The sequence below is a fragment of the Sturnira hondurensis genome, unplaced genomic scaffold (genome assembly GCF_014824575.4).
Source record: "Sturnira hondurensis isolate 20B ecotype Veracruz unplaced genomic scaffold, ASM1482457v3 Scaffold0010428, whole genome shotgun sequence".
Lineage (NCBI taxonomy): Eukaryota > Metazoa > Chordata > Mammalia > Chiroptera > Phyllostomidae > Sturnira > Sturnira hondurensis.
Window position 1 is genome coordinate 14,422,349 of NW_028083059.1, and position 23,651 is coordinate 14,445,999.

Here is a 23,651-nt window from a genome sequence, read left to right on the forward strand (position 1 = left end):
TCGTGTAGTTTGTGTCTGTAATTGTACAGCACTTATGTGGCAGGGGGTTTGTTTTTTGGGGTTTTGTTTTTGCAGTAGTACATGCACTGGTTCTTTATGGTACATATCTTGAATAAACATGTGTATGGTTTCACTATTTGTCGTCCTAACACTAACTTTAGGAATGAATTATCTCTAAGGGCAAAAAAAAAAAATACATGAAGCATTTAGAAGGAGAGAAAAACTATTGGCTGCACGTTCAAGCTTTCCTGGCTGGGAGGGAGTGTGCCTTCTTTCGCGGAGGGGAAGCCACGAGTGAAAGTAGGGATAAATGGCTTAAATACAAATGACATAAGCAGAGAGTGCTTCTCCTTTCTAAAATCAAACACATCAAAATGAAGGTTCTGTAGCACATACTACTTAAAATGCTCATCATGTTCAAAGATAATATTGACAAGTTAATATACTTCTCTTGAAACGTTTACCCAGAAAAAGAGCCTGTTTTTATCTCCAGCCCTACCCAATACATTCTCTTTTGTGAACAAAGACTGGTGCGTGTGAAAAACTCACTGGGTCTTCACTACCTTCTGTGGCTAAGAGAAAGAACTTTTCTTAATGTAATAAAAATTGACATATAAAAATATTAAAATTTCCTGGAATGTGGAGACAATTGATAACACCTATTATGATGACCTATTGTAACAAAAGAAGGGAATTTATTACAAAAAGAATGTAAACACATGACTTTGTCTTAACATTAATAGAAAAGTACACATAGATTGTTATACATTTCCTTAAGCAAGTTTAGTTTACTCATTTGAGTCCATTAGTTTCTTTACTTTTAATTTGTAAAATGACTATTTTATTTATGCATAATTAGCATCAATAATCTAGTTTTTATACCATTATATGATAACCTGAAAGAAAATTACAATTTTTATAGAACTGTACAAATGGGTAAAATGCATATTTTGATAGGAGATCATCTCTTCAACATTAACTGTGGATAACCACTACTGCTTATAATAATCCTAAAAGTGAAACTGCAGATAGATTATTAAAAGTTGTACTATTTTTCCAAAGAATGTAGCAAAAAATATTGGGATAACCAATGAGTTCAAAAGGAGAAGAGAAAGCACTGACGTGCCGTTCTGTGCTTGGAGTAAAGCAGCACATTCACAGGCCCCGGGATAGGCTTGCAGCCCTTTTGAAACAGGTATTTATCAGCATATTTTAAATTATGTTGGAAAGAACTAATATATTTTAGTAATTATGCATAGAAATTAATGTCATCTAATATGTCATTTCTTTACTTGAAATAATTGTCAGGTACTAAAAATGTAACAGGCATGTCTATAATGTCACAGAGGTGATTTTCAAAACCATGTTCCTCATTCATGGTACATATGTGGCATTTCATTTATATTTATGTTATCTTTATTCCAAAATTGTAAACAATTGTCAAATCACTTGAAAAGTAATAAACATTATTGTACATATAGGATTGTTTTATATAGGTCAAAATGTAGTTGCCAGTAAGTATTGTCTTATTAGGCATATTGCAAGGAGAAAACAAATGAAATTTTCCACCATGAAAACAAATATCTGTCCATTTATTAAACCCAATGAAGCAAAATATCATCTTGTCAGACATCAGACTGTCTAGTGAATACCCTGGCCAGTGACATCCAGTTCTCAGGAAACAGCCGTTCATCATCCTAGCAATAGGAGTCACCCACAAATATATTTTTCCAAGGCAAAGTTACTAATTTTGGACTTTACGTAGCATGATGAATTCTTTTATGCAATGCACTTTCCAACAGCAAGACTTCTAAATTGAAGAAATATATACACATATTAATACTAATTTCTTACATATTTTACGTTTTATTTTTTAAACTTTTTTTATTGTTGTTCAAGTACAGTTGTCTCCATTTCCCCCCACCCCTCCCCACACCTCAGCCATCCCCATTTCCCACCCCTGATCCTTCCCCATCTTGGTTTTGTCCCTGTGTCCTTTATAGTTGTTCCTGAAAATCCTTCCCCCATTTCCCCCTTTATCCCTTCCCATCTCCCCTCTGGTTACTGTCAGTTTGTTCTTAATTTCAATGTCTCTAGTTACATTTTGCTTGCTTGTTTGTTTTGTTGATTTTGTTTAAAACACTTTGCCTCATTACATATAATGTACAATTATTTTAAAGTACATTTAACTTTAAAAACAGAATGATGGCTGACAAAGCTATGGAAAATGACATTCTCACTGAAGGCTGGTATAAATTAAATCGGTACAACTTTATCAATTTGATTTTTTCTGATCATAGTACCATTTTTTACCACACAAATACGTATATAAAAAGATATAAAACCAACATTAAAAAATACATGAATTTCTATTAGGCCTACATATATATATATATATTGTATATTCAAACTATATGTGTATATAAAACCATACATACAAATATATACATGTATAACCAAATATAATATATGATAATTATGTATAACCTGACATTTTATCAAGAGCAATTTTTATATCTTTTTTTGCTTCAAGATTATTTTATTGGGTATGAATATATAATTTTATTTTTAAACTTTAGGTAACCAACTCTTATTATTATTAGATTTTTCCCATTAAAATTGATAAATAGGTCCAAATATTTTACTTTATTTGTATTAATTTTATTACACATGCCTAATTGTCAAGTTAAATAACAGATCACTTTAAAGATTTTGATACCTTCATACTGCCATCCAGGGTTTCAATAAAAGCTCTGAGAAGCAATTTCCAAGTAGGTGTCCAAAACCTTAATATTTTATGACCTTTGACTACATATTTCCACTCCTAAATTTTGCCCAAAGGAAACAATTCAAAATTTATACAGTGCTTTAACCCTGAACTTCCTTTTTCTGTCATTTATTATTTAAAATATAGAAAATTATATAAATACTTAAAAATACCATAATGCTAAAGCCAACTATAGTAAGGAGAATATTCTTTATGAGGTGTTATATAGTTATTATCATAACCTATAATCTATAATATAATATATTATTTAGTAAAAAATACTTTTATTAACCTTTAAAAAATACAAGTATACTACAAATCCCACCCAAATACACAGGTCATCATCAAGTGATAGAGACAGAGGCCACCTTTCATTTTTTTGTCTATAATTTTTGTTAATAAGTATGTATCGATAAATCAAGGGAAATATAGCATTAATTTTATTTTAAATCATAACTATGCAACCTCCTTTTCCCAAAATAAAATCATTCTACACCAAAATTATTTACTTAAGGTGGCTTTAGCAAAACAGAAATCTAAAAATTGATGTTTGTAATTGACAAACATTGACTGTGTTCTTCTGAAAATGCCCCCTGACTTAAGAGAACTCCCAGATAAATATGTCCCAAACTTTTTTTAAAATTTATTTCTGTTAATGAACATTATACAAGTACAAGAGATTACAGATATTAGGAAAGGTTAAACAGTCTTATTTGGTACAGAATAGGCAAGGAAACTACTCACAGTTTGCAATAGTAATTCCTAAACTGCAATCCAAGAATCTTCAGGGAGATGAGTTTTTGTGAATATTTGTGGATCTATAGTTGTGCAAAGTATCTATAGTATTTCCTACACTGTGCAATGCAAATATAAGTTCATCGAAGGGACGAGCATGATGGTAACATAAATAAGTCAATGAATAAAACTTATGTGACAAATTAGCATTAAAATTTTACTTAACATTGTATATTCATGATATATTTTTTCAGCTAATGAATGGTAGAATTACAGCTATTATTACTAATATTTACATTTATAATTATAATGCAGCTTTACAGTAAAAATCATGATCGTTAAACTATAATATTCATAGGGAACGTGTGCAGTATTAGCAATAAAGATTTCACTGCTTAACCCCAAAGATTGTGATATGGAATTGGGGGGGAATTGCATTGATAGTAAGCATTCTAGAGCAGAGGTCCCCAACTTTTACTTCCGTTAGGCACCAGGCCACACAGTAGGTGGTGAGCTTGAATGTAATGTGCCTGAATAATTTCAAAACCATCCTCAGTCCCCGGGTCCATGGAAAAATTGTCTTCCACGAAACTAGTCCCTCGTGCCAAAAAGGTTGGGCACCACTGTTCTGTAGGATTCTGATGTATGTGATCTTTGGACCTTGCTTTTGGAAGCAACACTAAATTCTGGGAAAAACTAAACACTTAAGAAACAGGTTGTTGTCTAAAGAGGGGACAGTAGATTTTTAGCCCAACAATAGGATTTCCAGCCTACTGGTAAGATGATGCATAGGAAGTTGTCACCTGCAAATTGTGCTGCAGCCATTGCAACAACCATGATGCCCAAAGGAAAGAAGCAAAATCAGTGGCAGCAGCAGCAGCATCTACTGCTGGACCCCAAGTGCCAAAGTTGGAAGAGACCAGAGATGAAGATGATGGGAGTCCTATGGGACCACCCTGCCTTCTGGGCCCTCCCCCCATGGCCAATGAAAAGCCTGGTGATCCCAGGTCAGCCTCAAACTGGAATCCACACGCACATCCACAATCAGTAGAATGAAGAAGTTATGTGTGCATGCAAGGGCGTACTACACTGCAATGAAAACAAATGAACTCCTGCCATAGGCAACCTGGATGAATCTCACAAACATGATGTTGAGCAAAAGGAGCCAGACACAAAAGAATGCAGACTCTCTTCACAGATGTCCCTCAGGTTCACGGGGACTCATGACTCCACCACTGCTGGCTCTCCCACCTTCCTGGGCAGAGGCCCAGTTCCGAGCAGCTTAGGCCTTAGGTCGGGCTCATGTGGTTGTGGTTGGTGGGGAGCATCAGTGCTGAGCCCTCTTTTCGTGGACCAGGCCATCGTAGTCCCTCCAGGGGAAGCTTTCAAAAACAACAGAGACGTCCCAGAAGGCTCAAAAGCTGGTCACTTGTCAAAAATACCTGCCTAACCAAGGTTAAGTCCCAGGTTATGGAAGACAAAGCTGACCACCTGGTTTGCTGTCACTTTGCCAAAAAGGGCCACTGTCAATATGGGACCCCTGTGACTTCTACCACCCACACATCAATGAACCTCCTTTGTGAGACTGCTTCCCATCCAAGCTGGAAGGAACCCTTTGTGACTTAGCGGTCACATATTTCCCTGTGGCCTGTGACCACTGCTGTGATACTGTTCCACCAAACACGCCCAGTCAGTGACACACAATGCTGTCCCCACCTCTTCCATTTTGGTCCAGAGTTATGTTTCTTTTTTTTTTTTTTTAAGATTTTATTTGTTTTTAGAGAGAGGGGAAGGGAAGGAGAAAGAGAGAGAGCAAAAAATCAGTGTGTGGTTGCCTCTCACATGCCCCCTAGTGGGGGCCTGGCCTGCAACCCAGGCGTGTGCCCTGATTTGGAATCAAACTGACAACCCTTTGGTTTGCAGGCTGGAACTCAATCCACTGAGCCACACCATCCATTGCAAGAGTGGTGTCTCATCACTTGTGCACAGTGCGCACTCTTCTCATCAGCCCCTAGAGACTCGCCTTCAGTATCCTGTCTTTGTTCCCTTCAACTGCCTCCTGGGTCCTCTTTTCCTTTGCCAACTGACTGCTGAGCAGGAAATTTATTTGGTGCTCTTTCCTGTACATCTGTACATCCAGACCCCAGTATTGCCCTCGATTCCTGAGCCCTGGAGCAGTTTCCTACCATTATCTTCTTCTAGCTGCTTCTTTCAAGTCATTTTTATGTGGTACCCCCTGCCCCTAATGTTGGCAGCTGCTCTGTGAAACCGCAGGTTGTCTGACCTAGAGATGTTTGGATGACTGGTTCATAGTCACTCCCCGAAAGGCCGTTCTCCCTGCTTTTGCATTTTGTAGCTTCTCCATCAGTAGCACGGCCCCCACCTCTATGGTCTGTGATCACTACGATTTGTGGAATGTGCACTCCTTCACAGCCTTTCTCAGTGTCCGTGATATTTCTGTGGCTTCCCAACACTGGAGTATTGCTGCTGAAATGACTGAGCCTATTGGTGCCCTGTAGACTTTCCTAACATCCCAACAGGGAGAACTGGGAAACTTTTTCCACAAGACTGCCTCCCCAGCCTCATGAGATGCCCCCTAAAGCATCCGGTGGGCCTCCCCATCCCCTCTATGGCCCATTTCAGTCAAGACTGTGTCTTTGTGAAGCCACCAGGACTTTTGGGTTGAATTCTCTGAATCTCCACCAGGCCTGTCTTTGGGTGGAACCTGGACAGTATTGTCGTCCCCGTCCAACCTCTGTCCTCTACATCCCTGGCATTGGTTGTTTTCTGTGAAAACGACAGTGAATGGGCTCTGTTTTGAACTGGCCTCGAGGAAACAAGTCAGGAGTAGTTTGGGCAAAGGGGAGGGATGAGAGTTGTTGAAGAACTGCAAATGAATTTTTTTCTTTTTAACGTATTTTATATCAGTGATAAGTGCACTGAAAATAAAAAAGGAAGTTGTCACTAAAACCATAAGAAGTCTAATTTAATTTAGCAATAAGAACTAGTGTCTAGAGGGCTAATATTATTTATAAAAATAAACTCTGTGTGTATGTACATGCATGCATAAGTGATTACCTCTGGGGTTTTTTAAAACAAATGATTACAGTTGTTTCTGGTTTTGCTTGTTGTATTGTCAACAGAAGAATACCATCCCATTGTATATGTACTTTGGGTGTCTCTGTACTTAATTTACAACAAGAGGTAAATAAATATGGAAAGCTGAGTGATTATAGTTTTACAAAATTCTTGAAATTGTTCAATTTGTTTCTACAAAACTGCTCAAATAAAATCTTGGACAAGTAAAGGATCAGATTGAAATTAAATGCTTCTGTAGTAAGGCAGAATTGAACCACTACAAACACACTTTTTTATAGTTGTTGTTTTTGAGGTTTCCATTGTTGTTTAGTTTCTGCCCTCATGTCTTCTCTATTTTCCTTTGATACTGGCTTGTAGCTAGCAGGGGACATTCTCAAACAATGATGTGATTTGCCCTTGACCCTTGCTGTGACTGTAGATTTTGTAATCTAAGTCAATTTCACTCACAGCAGGGGCCAAGGATCAAGTATTTCAGTTCTGAAGAGCAAATTGGTTAAACTCTCCAGTTTCGGGTGTCCAAGGGATATCCATAGACATTTAACTTCCATGAATCCAAACAAAAGGCTTCTAGTCCCAGGGTGACAAATACATACACTATGCACTCAGCCGAAACATAGTGATGCTCATTATCTGTAGACTCGGATATATTCAGACCATGGTCATCTGACCACTTTTATTATTTGCAATCTAAGCAATGCTTTGCAAAAACATAAACTTTTCATTCTTGCCAAAGCTAAATTATACCATAACATGGAATTTGGGGCACGGTATTGTACAAATTTTAAATTTGTTGCATTGCAAATAGCAGTCAGGCAGGCAACTCAATTATAAACTACCTCGTGACTAAATGAAACTTAGAAGCAAACTTAATCTAAATTTTCGATGAAAAGAACTCAGATTTCCCAGGGGGAAAAATGTTTCAAATAAGAAGTAGCATAGTTTATGTAGAGCGGGGACTAGAAATTCAAATGCTTACAGGGGCTTCTAAAGCACACTATCGTGTGAGTCAGGTAGTAGGTAATGTAACAGGAGACGGTGGGGTCGCTGAAAAATCGGTTACAGTGTAATTGTCCTAAAGGGATTTTAATTTAATTAGCAAGTAACACACACATTACAACACTGTGATTATATAAAAAAGCACATTTGTGGGCTTAATTTGGCCTACACAATGGGATTTTATATAATCTCCCTTTCGAGTTAGATTCAGGAATCACGCCCCGCACTCCCTCCCCCCTTCCTGAGCACCTTCGTTGACTGCCAAGTCCACCAACTCAGGGACACTGTGTGCAGCTCTGTTGGTCTTTTCAGCTAACGATGTTATTCTGATTAGAAACTGTTTTCAAATACATAATGTTAAATTGTAATTATTTAAAGGCAGCAAGAAGGTGAATGATTTCTCCTTGATTCCCGATATATTAGAAGGTACCTAAGACCATGTTGTTAATGACTTAAGAAAGTATGTGCTCTCTTCTCATTTTAATACATAGATAACATGTTCTTCTCTTAAAAGGCCCTAATACTCTGGACTCAAAAGTCTGTGCATCCCAGAATGAGAAGCTTCTGCAAAGTGTCGTCCACCATGTTTTTGCAGTGCTAATAAAGTCCATAACACAATAATACACTATATCATGAAACTAAATTCTTAGTGAACAAAATGAGAGGTGGGAGTTTTGATGGAACTGAGCTTTAGTTGCTGTACATTTATGTGGAATGTTGTCCATTCTGCCAATATGCCTGGAAGCTTAATCTGTAGCTTCCTGGGCTCTACACCTTACTTCAGGATTATGTGAGACAAACTTTACCCTTGAAAATTTGGGACAAACATTGCATTACCATACAGTTAAAGTAGACCATAATAAACAGACTCATTTTTTCCCAGGAAAGAAAGTGTTTTGGTATTTTATGTGAATTGTAGTTAAAGTTCAAGCCCAGGGAAATGAATTAATCACAGAGTAGCAAAGAAATTTTGTTTGATTTACCTTGTATGATTTGTTATATCTATCAAAAATACAACCTATCAGTGCACTGAAACCATGTTCTTTAAGGACAAACATTTCGACATAGACTGGAAGTTAGCATCTGCAACTAAAACCGATAGTTTCCTATGATCCCTCTGTGAATTTGAAGTGTAAAAAGATTCAGAATTATAATAAGCAAAAGTATGAATTCTCTGTATCTAAAGACAAAATTCTCTTTTTATAAGGAGTGAGATGTTTTTCCTCCCCAGAAGGCTGAAAATATTTTTGGATATTTACAATATAAAAAGAAATTCTAGGCATAGGGACTGCTTTTTGACGTGGTATTTGAAACAGATATGATTCAAAGAGATTGTTACACCCCACCCCCTCACATATAGTGTCTGTTTTATTCTCTCTGTATAACAATAGAAAAGTATAACAGTGGGAAATTGTAACCCACCCCACCATTCTTTTGACATTGTTTCTGTAATTGCTGACTCTGACTAATACATATTTTGTAGATGAACAGCATGTTTGTATAAGAATCTTAGGAACTAACTTTAAAAGATATAGACTCCTACACTAAATGGAGAAGCCAAAGAACTTACATGTATGACCCATGGGCATGAACTAAAGGGGGGACAGGGGGGAGGGGGTGCAGGGCAGGGGGGAGTAAAGGGGGAAAATGGGACAACTGTAATAGCATAATCAATGAAATATATTTTAAAAAAAGATCCAGACTCCTACCTTCAAGCATCCCAGCTCTGGCAGATTCCTGGCCTTCATCCATGGTGCCAGGATGACAGGAAGCCACAGTGATGGGAAGCCCAGGGGACCAAACCAGGATGCTGCGCACTAGACCATCATTTGCCCTATAGGAACGGACGTGCTCAACCGCATGTAGAGAACTTCTCAAACCCCTTCCTCGATCTCTTTGTTCTCTTCCCCTCTCCCTCTTTACAAAAACCTCCACTGCCATTGAGATGTGGTGTTGGGCTTTGAGACACGAGTCCCCCATCTTCTCAGGCGATGGGCTTTGTAACGTGAGTCCCATCTTGGAGGTGGCTGGCACCTGAAAATAAACCATTTTATATCACAACTGCCTCTTGAGTACTGGCTTCCATAGCAGCAGCCAGCCCGATGTGCATTTGGTTACATCTATAGATTCCAAATTATACATTCTCAGTCTCTGGATGGAATAGGTTTAGGCATCATGGCTCCCCCCACTCATTATTGCCAGCACGGAGTGCGGTACATAGTTGTTGCTCAACAAGCATATGTTGAATGAAGGAGCCAGAGGAGAGCAGTCCCTTCACACAGGCACCAGAAGAAGTGCAATGCTCCACGGACTTGGTCGAGTACATTGACTTGTTTTCCGTGAAAAATTTTCATAACATAGAAGAAAATTTTAACAATTTGTTTAATATATGTAGTCTAATACATATGGGATTCCTAGGAGGGACAATATACATGATTTTGTTATGCAAAAACATTTTCTGTGTGTGTGAAGTTAAACACAAAGTATGACTTTCATAATGTAGGTCAAATACATACTTTTGAATTATCATCTGGTGTGTTCATAATTTTGATAGTAAGAGAGAAAAATAACTGAGTCATATGCAGGTCTAGAGAATTTATATATTGCATTTTATATTTGTGAGCATACTTGTGAAACAAAATTTTCTAAGTGGTTTTTTAACTAAGCATTATAATGGTTAAATTACAATATTTTTTAAAAGATGTAATGTTATCTTTATAGAGGGTGGTGTTATTAGTTATGTATTTTTTCTCAGTTATCTGTGGGTTAAGCAAATCCTGTAATATTTTATGTTACATCCATTTTGAATATGTGGTGATTATTTAGTCACATGAGAAGTCAGGGGAATGCAAAAAATATGCTGATGGCTGTTCTTTGTTAACGTTACTGAGCATTAATAAAATGGTTTGATCTGGAGGTCATGATTTTTTTATTCCCTAACTTTTCTAGAGCTGTCTGCATTTTTCACTTGGAAAAAGAAACAATATATGGAAAATATTTAACTGTTTGGGAAAAACAATTGCCACATAATACATCAGTAACCACAGAACCATCATGCAATACACTGAAGTTGTTACTAAAACAGCATGGTTTAATTTTGTTTTTTATTTGTTCATAAATATTTTCCACATGAATAATGTCAAAATATCTTCTGATTCAAGCAGAAACTCACAAACTCCATTTATTTTTCTTCTGTAAAAATCTTAACATGTAAGAGTTACTTAGGCATTCTTGCTAAAATATGAAAATTAAGGAAAAACATTAATTTTTTTGGTCAAGGGAAATTTCACAATTTATAATACTGCACTCACAATATTTCTTCCTAGGAATTTTTTCCTGACAAATGTTTGAATTGAGATACATGACTATAAAATGAAAAGGAGTTATAAGATTCTAGTCCTTGGGGAAGCAAATCAGGAAACTTGGGCTCTTAACTAGGAAGGGCGTTTCTGCTCTTATTCTAAGAGAACTGACTATCAACACACATGTTGAGTTTTTCTGAGATGGTTACCCCTAAGTATAGTTACAAATAGCTACTCATTGTCACCTGTCTTTTTCTGAAACATCACCTACCACTCCTATATGTGTTCTATAGTATGATTAGGTTGCTAGTGGAAATTTGTGATTTATACTATGATTTTCAAACTCAAGCTCATAGGTTTGATGTCATTAGAACCATACTTTCGCAAACTGAAATGTAGTAAAGGTAAATATCAATAAAATCTTTCACTTAATTTGCCTTTGTTAACTTGTCACTTAATTTTGAAGTTAATTTGCTCATCTCCTGACAAAATAGAAATAGACTTATAAACATCTTTGGTTATATGTTGTTCTTATGTCAACTCTTTTCATAATCAAGTGCTCCTTTAATTGCAACTTTATTAGAATCTAAAAAGTTTATTTAAAATGTATTTCTATTACTCTGACTGGCATGGATTAGTGGATTGAGTGCCAGCCGATGAACCAAAGGGTCACTGGTTCGATTCCCAGTCAGGACACATGCCTGGATTGTGGACCAGGTCCCCAGTTGGGAGCATGCAAGAGGCAACTAATGGATGTATCTTTTGCATGTCGATTTTTCTCTCCCTCTCTTTCTCCCTCTTTTCCCCTCTCTCTAAAAATAAATAAATAAAATCCCCATTAATTGGATATCATTACATTTCATATTGTTTTGCATTTCTCTTAATCCCTCTTTATTCTTTCTGAGCCTCTTTTCTTTTTCTTTCTCTTTCTGGGTGTTTTTTCTACTTTGTCCTCCAGCTTGCTGATCCAATCTTCTGCTTCATCTATCCTATTTTTGATTCCTTCTACTGTGTTCTTCAGATATTGTAGTCTTCATTTCCTCTTGACCCTTGTTCATGGTTTCTATTTCTTTTTTCATGTTAATATAGTTTGCAGTAAGTTCATTGCAGTTTCCCTGTAGTTTCTGGTAATTCGCTGTGAGCTCATGGAGCTTCCTGGTAACCATTGCTTTGAACTCAATATCTGATAGTTGAGTTAAAAATCCATAAAAAAACAAAAGTAAATATATATATATATATACACACACACACATACACACACACATATATATATAAGCATATATATATTTAAGCATATATATGCTTAAATATATATACAAGCATATATATATAAGCATATATACAAGCATATATATATAAGCATATATGTATATGCTTATATATATTTCTATTTATCTGAAAACTTTTCTGTAAGAAAACAATGGTTGATATATTATAGGAAATACTAAAGGTAAAAGAAAAGTTACAGTTGTTTTTGACATTTGTAGGAGAAAATTATTTCACATCCAGAAGAACTTGTATGAAAATTCCTCTCACTATCGAGAAGAATAATATTTTCAACAGAGACAAAATTAATATTTTTAGCCTAAATTAGATTTGTAGCATGAACACTTTAAATATAGTCTCTATTGCCTTAAGAAAAAGTGACTTTGGGGGTTTGATGTAAGCATTTAAAATTGTGTTTTTCCCCATGTCACTAAATACCAAACTAAGATCAAAAGATCACTTCTCATTAAATATTTTCCTCCTGGTCTTTTAAGTATATAACTTACTGACATTCATAAATATATAATGCGTAAAATGAGAAATGTAAATGGTATACACTCTTCTCTGTTCCTAGGGAGTTTTGTGAATACTTTTTCATTAATCTAGAGGCAAATGTGCCCTAAAGTTATAAAATTCATGCCCTTTCTGGATGAGTTTAATAAGAAACAATCTGCTATTTTTCTTTTCCTTTCGCCCTCTGCTCCAACTGTACATCTACGGCAGTCTTAAATGTTTATTTATGTATTTGGATATGCATATTGTTAACATGTGTCAACTCAGTGCAACTCACTGCAGGATAGTTAATATTCTGAAGGGAAACTAAGTTCATTAAAAAAAACCCTAAATTTAAAACTGCTTCAATCCAAAATTTGGTTTTACATCACTAATTTGACAAGGATACCCCTGGAGAAACATAATTTATATTCTTTACTTTTACAAATGTATTTAAAATATGTTATACATATATATCTAAATATATGTCTCTATATATGTATGTACATGTGTATGCATATATATGTGATTATGTATATAGAAAGAACATTATTAGTAAATGTCATAGCCTAGATTCTGAGCCACAGCTAGATGTGATAAAGTCTTGTCTGCATAGTCTATATACAATGTCTGGACTATTCAGGTATCATGGAATGCCAAGGAAAAGTGTCCCATTTGTCTTTGCAGGTGAATGCGATTGTAACTTGGAAGTTGCTAAAAGAGATGGTGAACAGAACATGTTAGCCAAATATGACAGCAGAGTATATTCCAATGATCAATTGAATTCAATTTTTTATTTTAATAATATTTGAAATTAGATGTTTATAGAAAGTACCATAGAACTATAATAATTCATAATCAGATAACATTTAGTTTTGTTTTATCTTAATTAAAGAGGAAAACGATTGGACTAATTATCTCATTCTTTAGGAGGCTTTATATCCTGGGTTATAATTTGGTTGCTTTTATTAGTTAACATTTTTTGGCTTGCTATGGCAAATTTAGAGTTCCACTTAGTAAGATATACCCCTAGGCTTGAAAATTCAATCATAGGTAATTTATTGTATCTGGTTTGAATCTTAGGTATAAGGCCAATTATGCCCCTTCTACTTTATTATGCAATCTTATTCTAAACTTTGAATTTCTCTCTAGGATTTTATTTGGCAGAACAAAATCTGAATCATTATCACACTTTTTTTCTTTTTTTAAAAAAATATTTTATTTATTTTTAGAGGGGAAGGGAAGGAGAGAGGAAGAGAAACATCAATGTATGGTTGCTTCTTGTGCATCCCCTGCTGGGAACTGGCCCCTGCCGGGAACCAGCCTGCAACCCAGGCATGTGCCCTGACTGGGAATCGAACCGTGATCGTCTGGTTCGCAGGCCCGCGCTCAATCCACTGAGCTACACCAGCCAGGGCTCACACTTTTTTTCTTATAACAGTTTTATGTATAACTTTGTAATTCATAATATTTTAGGGCAATTATTATTTCATTATTTTGAGGAAAGGAAAATTCCAGCATGAAACAGAATTTTATGAGAGAAAAAAATCCAGCATTTGACCTTGAGATCCATACCATGAGGTCTTAATGCCACAGTGCCTAGTGACTACCAGGGGATCCACTTGACCCCAAGGCGCAGTATTTGGGCAAAACAGAAATTAGTGCTTGGTCAGACACAATGGCTCTATACTCTCTGAGCAACTCAGACTCCTTTTCATTTTTGCTTTCCTACCTCTAAGGAAGAGCAAAAGAGCAACGCTTTACCACTTTCTTCACTCACAAGGGCCAATTTAGATTGAATAAATTTGAGATTGGTAAAATCTAGCCAACTCACCATAAAGAGGCATAGCCCAGAACACCAGTACAAAAGCTCAGCAATTGGATAATCCCATTCAGATCTACTGAACTGTGTGTGTAATCCCAAGTAGTAAATTAAATTAAAGAGATTGAAGATACCTCACACCTCACACCTGTGATCATTGCCATGCCATCCTACTCACAGTGTCCATTGTTTTATTAAGGCATTTAGCATCTCCTGCTGGTCAGTGTACCTTCCCAAAATTTATGGTGGTTAAAATGAATGACACATAGATATCACTGATGGATAGGAAATAGAAAAAAAAAACTTACACGATCAAGTAACTTTTAAGGATAAAGACTCGAGTTGGGTCCAGAGTGACACAGAGGTATAAACAGAGAGGGCCTAAAGTCGGGCAGCCCTGGTTTTTGTTCAGGTTGGAAGGTGGGGCCAACAGGACAGTGTGCGTGGCAAACTCCCCTGGGTAGCCAAGGGAGCCTTTCTTGTTACCTTGTGCACAGGTGGGTGGCAAGAGGAAGGGGAGGGTGGATCTGAAAGATGTGGAGGCCAAACATCAAAAATAGAGTCACTCTCTTAATTGCACTCTCTAGTCTTAAACAGTTGGCACTATATTGCAAAAAATAGCATATATTAAATAGTTAGAAATTGCAAAGAGTTAAACTATAATAGTTAAGTAGTATAAAAACTTCTGAAATAATTATATATTATAATAATTACAATACAATCTAAGCTTCAGAAAATTAAAGATAATGGTATTTTCCCACCTGTCATATTGCTTGGTCCATAGAAAGAAGTCAATCAATATATTTACTTATTTACTTTATTGGGGTGACATTGGCTAATATTACATAAGTTTAAGTGTATGATTCTTGAATTCTTTCAAGACATCACCTGTATGTTGCACTGTGTGCTCACCCCACAAGGTCTAGTCACCCTCCATCACCATTCATTTGACCCCCCCACCCTTTTCCCTTCTGGTAACCACCTCCTATTGCCTGTGTCTGTGAATTCGTGTGTTTGTTTTGTTAGTTTATTTGTTGCTTTCTGTTTTATATATCACATGTGAGTGAAATATGCTAGTCTTTATTTTTCATTTGATTTATGGCTTCAAGATCCATTCATATTGTCAGAAATGGTAGTATTTTATCTTTTCATATGGCTAATTAGTATTTTATATATATAAAATATATGAATATATATTATACATTCATGAATGCATAATTATATATTCATTCATATATAATATGTGAGTATATGTTATATACTATATATGTATATATGTGTATATGTATATATATATATATACACACACATATACATATGACATCTTCTTTATCCAACAATCCATCAAAGAACACTTTGGTTGTTTCCATATCTTGGCTACTGTGTATGATGCTGAAACGAATATAAGAGTATATATATATATATATCCTTATAAATAAATGCTTTCCAATTTTGGGGGTAGAAACCATGAAGAGGGATTTCTGGGTTATGTGGTAACTCTATTCTTATTTTTTTGAGAACTCTCCATATTGTTTTCCAAAGTGGCTGTACGAGTTTGCATTCCTGCCAGCTGTGAATGAGGGTTCCATCCTCTCCAACGGTTATTTTTGTCCTGCAGATAATAGCCACTCTAACAGGTGTGAGGTGGTAACCCATTGTACTTCTGACTTGCATTTCCTTTATAGCTAGTGAGTTGAACATTTTTTAATATACCGATTGACCATTTGTATGTCTTCTTGGGAAAAGTCTGTTCAGCTCCTCTGCCCATTTTATTAAAAATATTATTGATTATCTTTTTCTTGTTGAGTTGTATTAGTTCTTTATATGTTTTGGGGACTAGCCCCTTATTAAAGGTATTTTTTACAGCTATCTTCTCCCATTTGATTGGTTGCCTTTTTGATTTGTTGATGGCTTCTTTTGCTGTGCAGAATCTTTTTAGTTCCATATAGTTTAATTCATTTATTTCTACTCATACTTCCTTTGCCTGTGGGGTCAATTTCATAAAATCCTTTCCGAGACCAGGGTCCATAAATTTAGTATCTATGTGTTCTTCTATGTATTTAATTGTTTCAGGACTTATATATAGGTCTTCAAAATATTTTTTAGTTAGTTTTTGTGTATAGTGTCAAATAGCAGTCTACTTTCATTCTTGTGCCTGTGGCTTTCCAATTTTCTCAGCACCACTTACTGAAGGAGATATCTTTTCTTCTTTGTATATTTATGGCTCCTTTGTCAAAAATTAGTGCCCCCTATAGATTTGTTTTTTTTCCTAGGTTTTCAATTCTGTTCCATCAGTCTGTTTTTTTCCCAATGTTATACCGTTTTGATTATTGTATTTTCATAGTATAGTTTAAAGTTAGGTACCATGATACCTCTGGCATTATTCTTTCTCCTCAGAATTGCTTTGGCTATTTGGAGTCTTTTGTAGTTCCATACAAAATTGATGATTCTTTTTGTCTATTCCTTCGAAAAAGGTGTTTGGCATTTTTATGGGGAATTGCATTAAATCCATATATTGCTATACATGATATGGCCATTATAACTATTTTAAGTCTTTTAATTCATAAACATGAACAATATTTCCATTTTTCTGTGTTCTTCAATTCCTTTCACAATGTCTTATAGTTTTCAGCATATAAGTTCTTCACATTCTTTAAGCTTATTCCTAGGTATTTTATTATTTTTGTTGTATGCAGATGAAAATTTTAATTTCTTTTTTGATATTTCATCATTAATACATAAGGATACAATAGATTTTTGAACATTTTTAAAATTCTGCAACTTTATTTGTATATAGTTTCTAACCATTTTTTTGTGGGGGTGGAGTCTTTAGGGTTTTTTATACAAAGAATCATGTCATCTTAAAAAAAGTGACAATTTTATTTCTTTATTTCCATTTTGGATGCCTTCATATCCTTCTCTTGCCTGATTTCTCTATCTAGGACTTCCAGTAGTATGTTAAATAACAGTGGTGAGAGTGGGCATCCTTGTCTTTTCTTTATCTTATAGGAAAACTTCAATTTTTCACCATTGAGTATAATATTAGCTACGAGTTTGTTATGTATGGTCTTTATTATGTTGAGATATTTTTCTAATATACTTATTTTATTGACGTTTTTAATCATGGTTGGTTATGCATCTTGCCAAATTACTTTTTACATCAATTAATATAGTCATATAATTTTAACTCTTTATTTTAATATAATGTGTCATAATGATCAATTTTTATATGTAAAAACATCCTTGTGCCCCTGGAATAAACACCACTAGATCATAATGCATTATTTTTAAGTATTATTGCATTTGATTTGCTAGTATTTTGTTTAGGATTTTTGCACTCATATTTATCAAAGATATTAGTGTATAATTTTTTTCTTGTGTTGTCTTTGCCAGGTTTTGATATGCAGGCAATGTTGGCCTTACAAAATAAGTTAAGAAATATTGGCTCTTTTTTCATTTTTTGGAAGAGTTTGAGTAGGATAGGTATTACATTCTTTAATGTTTTGTAGAGTTCATGAATAAAGCCATCTGGTTTTGGGCTTCTACTTTTTGGAAAGTTTTTGAATACTTTTACAATTCCCTTACTGTAGCTTAGCCTATTTAGATTTTCCAGTTTTTCAGGATTCAGGAAAGTCACACTCTACTAAGAATTTGTCCATTTCTTCCAGGTTGTTGAATTTGGTGGTGCATAGTCTTTCACGTTATTCCCGTGTAGTCCCTCGTACTTCTGTGCTTCTGTTGTAACCTCTGCTCTTTCCTCTGTGGTTTTATGAAGCTTTCCTTCTTTTCCCCAGTGACTCTGGCCAGAGGTTTGTTAATTTTATTTATCCTTTCAAAGAACAAGCTCTTTGATGCATTAATTTTTTCATTGTCTTTTTATTCTCTGTTTTATTTAATTCTCTAGATTTCGTTATTTTCTTTCTTCTACTGACTTTGGGATTCATTTGTTCTTTTTTACTGTTTAAGCATTATAGTGAAATGTTAGGTTGCTGTTTTTGTTTTGTTTTGTTTTTGTGATTTGTCCTGTTTCTTAAGGTCAGTCTGTAACGCTACAAGCTACCCTATCATTATAACTTTCGCTGCATCCCCCAAATCCTGACACGGCATATTGCCATTCCCATATATTTCTATGTATCTTTTGATCTCTTATTTCTTCTATGACTATGTTGTCGTTTAGTAGCAGGTTGTTTAATCATGTATTGACGTTTTTTTTACAGCCTTCTTCTTGCAGTTGCTTTATAGTTTCAAAAAATTGTGACTGGAGAGCATGTATGACATAATTTCAGTCTTTTTAAATTTGTTGAGATTGGTTTTGTACTGCAACATGTGATTTATCCATGTACACTAGAGAAAAATGTACATATTGGTGTTCTGGAATAAAAAGCTTCATAACTATTGATTGTATCCATTTAGTCTTAGGTATCATTTAGGGCCAATATTTCCTTACTGATTTTCTGTTTGGATGGTTTATTGATAACTGTAAATGGGGTATTTAGTTCCTACTGTATTTGTATTATTTTGTCAGTTTTTCCCCTTAGTTATATTAGTAGTTGCTTTATATGTTTTGGGGCTCTCAAATTTAGGTGCATATATATTAATGTGTTATGTCTTCTTGATGTATTGCCACCTTTATTATTTTAATATGTCTTTTTTCTCTTCTTTTTTATTTTGAAATATTTTTGCCAAATAAAATATGACTACACCCACTCTTCTCTGGATGCCATTTGCTTTTGGTATCATTTCCCCCCTCCCCCCCGCCCCCTTCATGTTGAGTCTATGTTTCTCTTTGCAGCTGAGATGTGTCTCCTGAAGGCAAGATGTATCAGGGCTTTGTTTTTGCAGCTAACCCACTACATTTTGCTTCTTAATTGGTCGGTTCAGTCCATTTATATTTAGGGTAATTACTGATATATTAGGATTTCCTATAGCCACTTTGTCTTTTGTTATCTAGTTGCTTTGTTTCTCCACTGTTTCTTTTCCTTTGTGTTTCTGTCTCTTGTTTTAGTTTTGTGGTATTCTGTGATTTTCTCTTCTAATTTCTTTTTTATGTTGCGTGGTCAAGTTATAGATTATTTTTCTGGTTACCATTAGGTTTATGCAAAAGAAAGTTTTATATGTACAACAGTTCTTTTTCTTCTGATTGCATATTACCTCCATTCACCTACCCAAGTTCAGTCCTGCCCCCTCCTCTTTTGTGTTTTTTTGGTCACAAATTATCTCTTTTTATGCTGTGTGTTCAGTTCCAGGTTGCAGTAACTATTGTCTTCTTCTTGAAAAACACTTTTACTTCCTTTAACTTGTATGTTATATTTAAATGCTAACACATATTTTAAAAGGTGAAAGGTTTGTATGATCTGAAGAGAAACCAGAATATTAACTCTTATTTTTTAAAAAGGTTTGTAATTTCCTGCTTTAACCTGTTTGTAAGACATCCTACTCACAATTTTGTATCTTTAAAAAATATTTTATTTATTTATTTTTATTCAGAGGAAAAGGGGAGGAGAAAGAGAGGGAGAGAAAGGTCAATGTGTGGTTGCTTCTCATGCACCCCCCCTACCAGGGACCTGGCCTGCAACCCAGGCATGTTCCTTGACTGGAAATTGAGCCAGCAACACTTTGATTCCCAGGTGAGCACTCAATCCACTGAGCCACACCTGCCAGGGCACAGTTTTGTGTCTTTTATCTTTTTGTTTCAGGTAGAAGAACACCTTTCAGCATATCTTCTAATGAGGGTTTTGTGGTGGTAAATTCCCTCGGCCTGAGTATGTCTGGAAAAGCCTTTATTTTTCCTCCATATTGAAAGGATAACTTTGCTGGGTGTACCTCTTGGCTGATAATTTTCCTCTTTCAATAATTTGAATATTTGATTCTATTCTCTTCTAGCTTTTAGGGTTCCTGCTGAAAAATCCAATGATAATCTAGTGATGTGTTCTTTATAGTTACTGTTATCTTTTACTGAGCTGCCTTGAGAATTCTTTTTTTTGGCATTATTTTTTGGTAATTTTAATGTAATGTGCCTTTGAGAAGGCCTTTTTGGACAGAGATAGATGGTCTGTTAGCTTTTTGGATTTGAAGGTCCAGTTCTTTACATAGGCTTGAGAAGTTGTTATTGATTATTTGTTTTAATAGGCTCTTTGTTGCCTTTTCTTGCTTTTCTCCTTCTGGTTTACCTATTATTTTCATATAGTTCTTTTAATGGAGTCAGTTCTCAGAGAGTTCTATCCTTTCCTTTCCTTTTTTTCTCTCTTGACTCTCTTTTTCCACCAGAGTCATTTATAAATTTAAAATTGCTAATGCTTCCTTCTATTTGGTCTTCTCTATTTCCTAAGCTTGCCAGTTCAATCTTCATCTCATTTATTGAGTTCTTGGGCTCCAGAATTTCTGTTTGGCTATTTTTTATAGTTTCAATCTCTCCAGTGTACTCCTTTTGTTTGTTGATTTTATTTCTGAATCTGTTGGATAGCTTTTCTAAGATTTTTTTGTATCTCATAGATTTTTTTCAGAACTTCATCCTTGAGTTCTCTGTCATATAAATCAGTTTTCCAAAGTCTTTTATTTTCTAGAGATTTTTAATTTTCCTATTTTCCTTCTGACTTCCCTTTTTACCTCAGTTACTCATTCTGTGTGACGAATTGCTTCTCTGCCTGGGCATTTGTGTGAATAAAATTTTTTTAAGTACTTGACAACTGTTTAGCAGGTTGACAAGTAGAGGTCTCTCCTTTATTATCAGTAGGTGGCACTGGAACAGAATTTTTTATTTTTCTTTTACCTGCTCTACAGAGTCCTCCAGGATTTCTGTCCAGTGGTAGCACATCAACCATGAGAATCGTCCCATATGTCCTAGGAAGGGAGCAACCCTTTACAACCCAGTTGCCTCAGTCTCAGGATGACACCCCCATGGATTGGAAGTGGCAATCTATGGATTTTCTGGCCTTTGTGTTTCCCATGTCAACTCCTTTTACCCAGAAGCCACCAGCAGTGCTGCCCTGAGTTGACCCAGCTATCTCTACCAGGCTGTGGCAGGATCAGGGGGGAAGGGTGGGTGGAGGGGAAGTGGTTTGGAAGTGGTTCTCAGCTCTGTTCTCTCCAGTGGGTTTAACTCCAATAATCCAATAATTACAGACAACTTAGGCTGGGAAGTTGTTTGTTTGTTTGTTTCTCCCCAGCCATTTTGTGATTTACTGAGTGAGGTTTTGACTGCAGGAGGCCAATATGGGGATGGGGTGAGCAGGTCTGTGTCTGCAGAATCCTTTGTCCAGTGCTGGTGGGCTGTAGAACTCTAGGACACTTTGCACTATTTCTTTGCCCCTTTGCCTCAATGCGTACCCTCTACAGAGACCCAATTTCCATGTTTGCCCCTTTTGTTTGCCCAGTGGGTGTATCTTGACTCTTCACTGCTATCATGTCCATTGCAGCTGCAGCAAGAGCTGACTTGTGCTTTGCTTGGCTTCCTTCTCTGTCCTTCCCTTGTCCCATCATCCTATTAGCTCGCATAAGCCTACCTTCAACTGTCTCTATGCCTTGATCTCTCAGATTCATTTGTATGCCGAGCAGGAAATCCTTTGTTGAATTATGGCAGTCCAACTTGAAAGAGGAGAGACCTGGGGGATCCTCTCACCCTGCCTTGCTGCTTACATCACTTGATCAATCTTTTTCTTTCTTTTTTAAAAAAATTTAATTGTCGTTCAAGTACAATTTTCTGCCCTTTACCCTCATCCCAGATCACACTCCCATCCCTCCCCTTCTCCCTCCCATCTCCAACCCCATCCTTGTTATTGTCCATGTGTCCTTTATACTAGTTCCTTCAAACCCATCCCCCTCTCTCTGAAATTTCCTCCTCTCTCCCCTCTGGTCATTGTCAGTCTGTTCTCGGTTTCAGTGTCTTCGGTTATGTTTTCCTTGTTTGTTCATTTTGTTGATTAGATTCCTGTTAAAGGTGAGATCATATGTCTTTGTCTTTTTAAATAAGTTAACCTTATATTTAGGTTATATTTATATTTTATATAAAATAAAATATAATATTTATTTAAATAGTTAACCTCACTCAGTATTTGTCTTTTACTGCCTGGCTTATTTTGCTTAGCATAATGCTTTCCAGTTCCATCCATGCTGTTGCAAAGGGTAGGAGCTCCTTCTTTCTTTCTGATGCACAGAATGATCAATATTTTAAATGAATGAACGAATGATAATCTTGATAGGTGCCTCTGAGGAAATGTTATTTAACCTCATGTCTTAAGTTATTTGAAGATCAGGTCAATGTTTAGACAAAGGAGAAAAAATGTAAAGGCTGCTAAGCATAAAAAATTTGGAATTTCAGAGAGACTGAAAGTTGGGTATTATGACTAGAGCTTGGTGAATAGGGGGAGAATACAGTGATGAAAAATTGGAAAACTTAGAAAGAACCTAATAATTCATGGCCTGTAGGGCATCATAGGCAGATTGCTATGTGGTCTAAGAACAATGGAAAGTCATTTAAAGAGTTTAAACCAGGGAGTGACATGAAGTACTGTGAAAAAATTTTCTGTCTTCTTTATGATGTGTGAAATGGAATGCAGAGGTAAGATAGACATAGGAAGACATTACATTAGTGGGGAAAAGAGGTGTGATGTGATCACCAGTAGTAAAGATGGAGAGTGTGGTAGTAATGGAGATGGAAGAAGGGAGAATACACACACACACACACACACACACACACACACACATATATATATATATATATGTGTGTGTTGGAGATAAACTGTGAAGTCATCAGTGTAGGATGGATTTGGGGGAAAGAGTAAATGGTTTCCTAGGTTTGTTGGCTTAAACCATGAAACACATGGAATGGTATTTACAGAACTGGGAAAACTAAGGTTGGCGGAGGAATACACTGGGTTGGGGTGAGATAAACAGCTCCATTTGGCAATATTACTAATGCAGTTTCAGTGTGTGGTTATTAAGAAGAAATTTGAAAATATGAGTGTCAAGATGCATTTTGAAACATCAGCAGGTTAATGTTATTTAATGTCTTATCAAAGTTTAAAACCTTTATTAAATCACCTGAAATCAGCTAATAGAGAAGAGAATAAAAACTAAGACTGAATTCTGGATATACATAATTTAAAATGATGGAGGAATAGCTAACAAAAGAGAAAGAAGGAGATGTTTTCTGTTTGAAGAGCCAATGCAGCAG

General features: G+C 35.7%; 1 pseudogene; it reads left to right on the forward strand.

The window, feature by feature from the left end:
• Positions 1-4,322: 4,322 nt before the first annotated feature.
• On the forward strand, positions 4,323-5,085 carry LOC118995774 (proline-rich protein 3-like; annotated as a pseudogene).
• Positions 5,086-23,651: the final 18,566 nt, after the last annotated feature.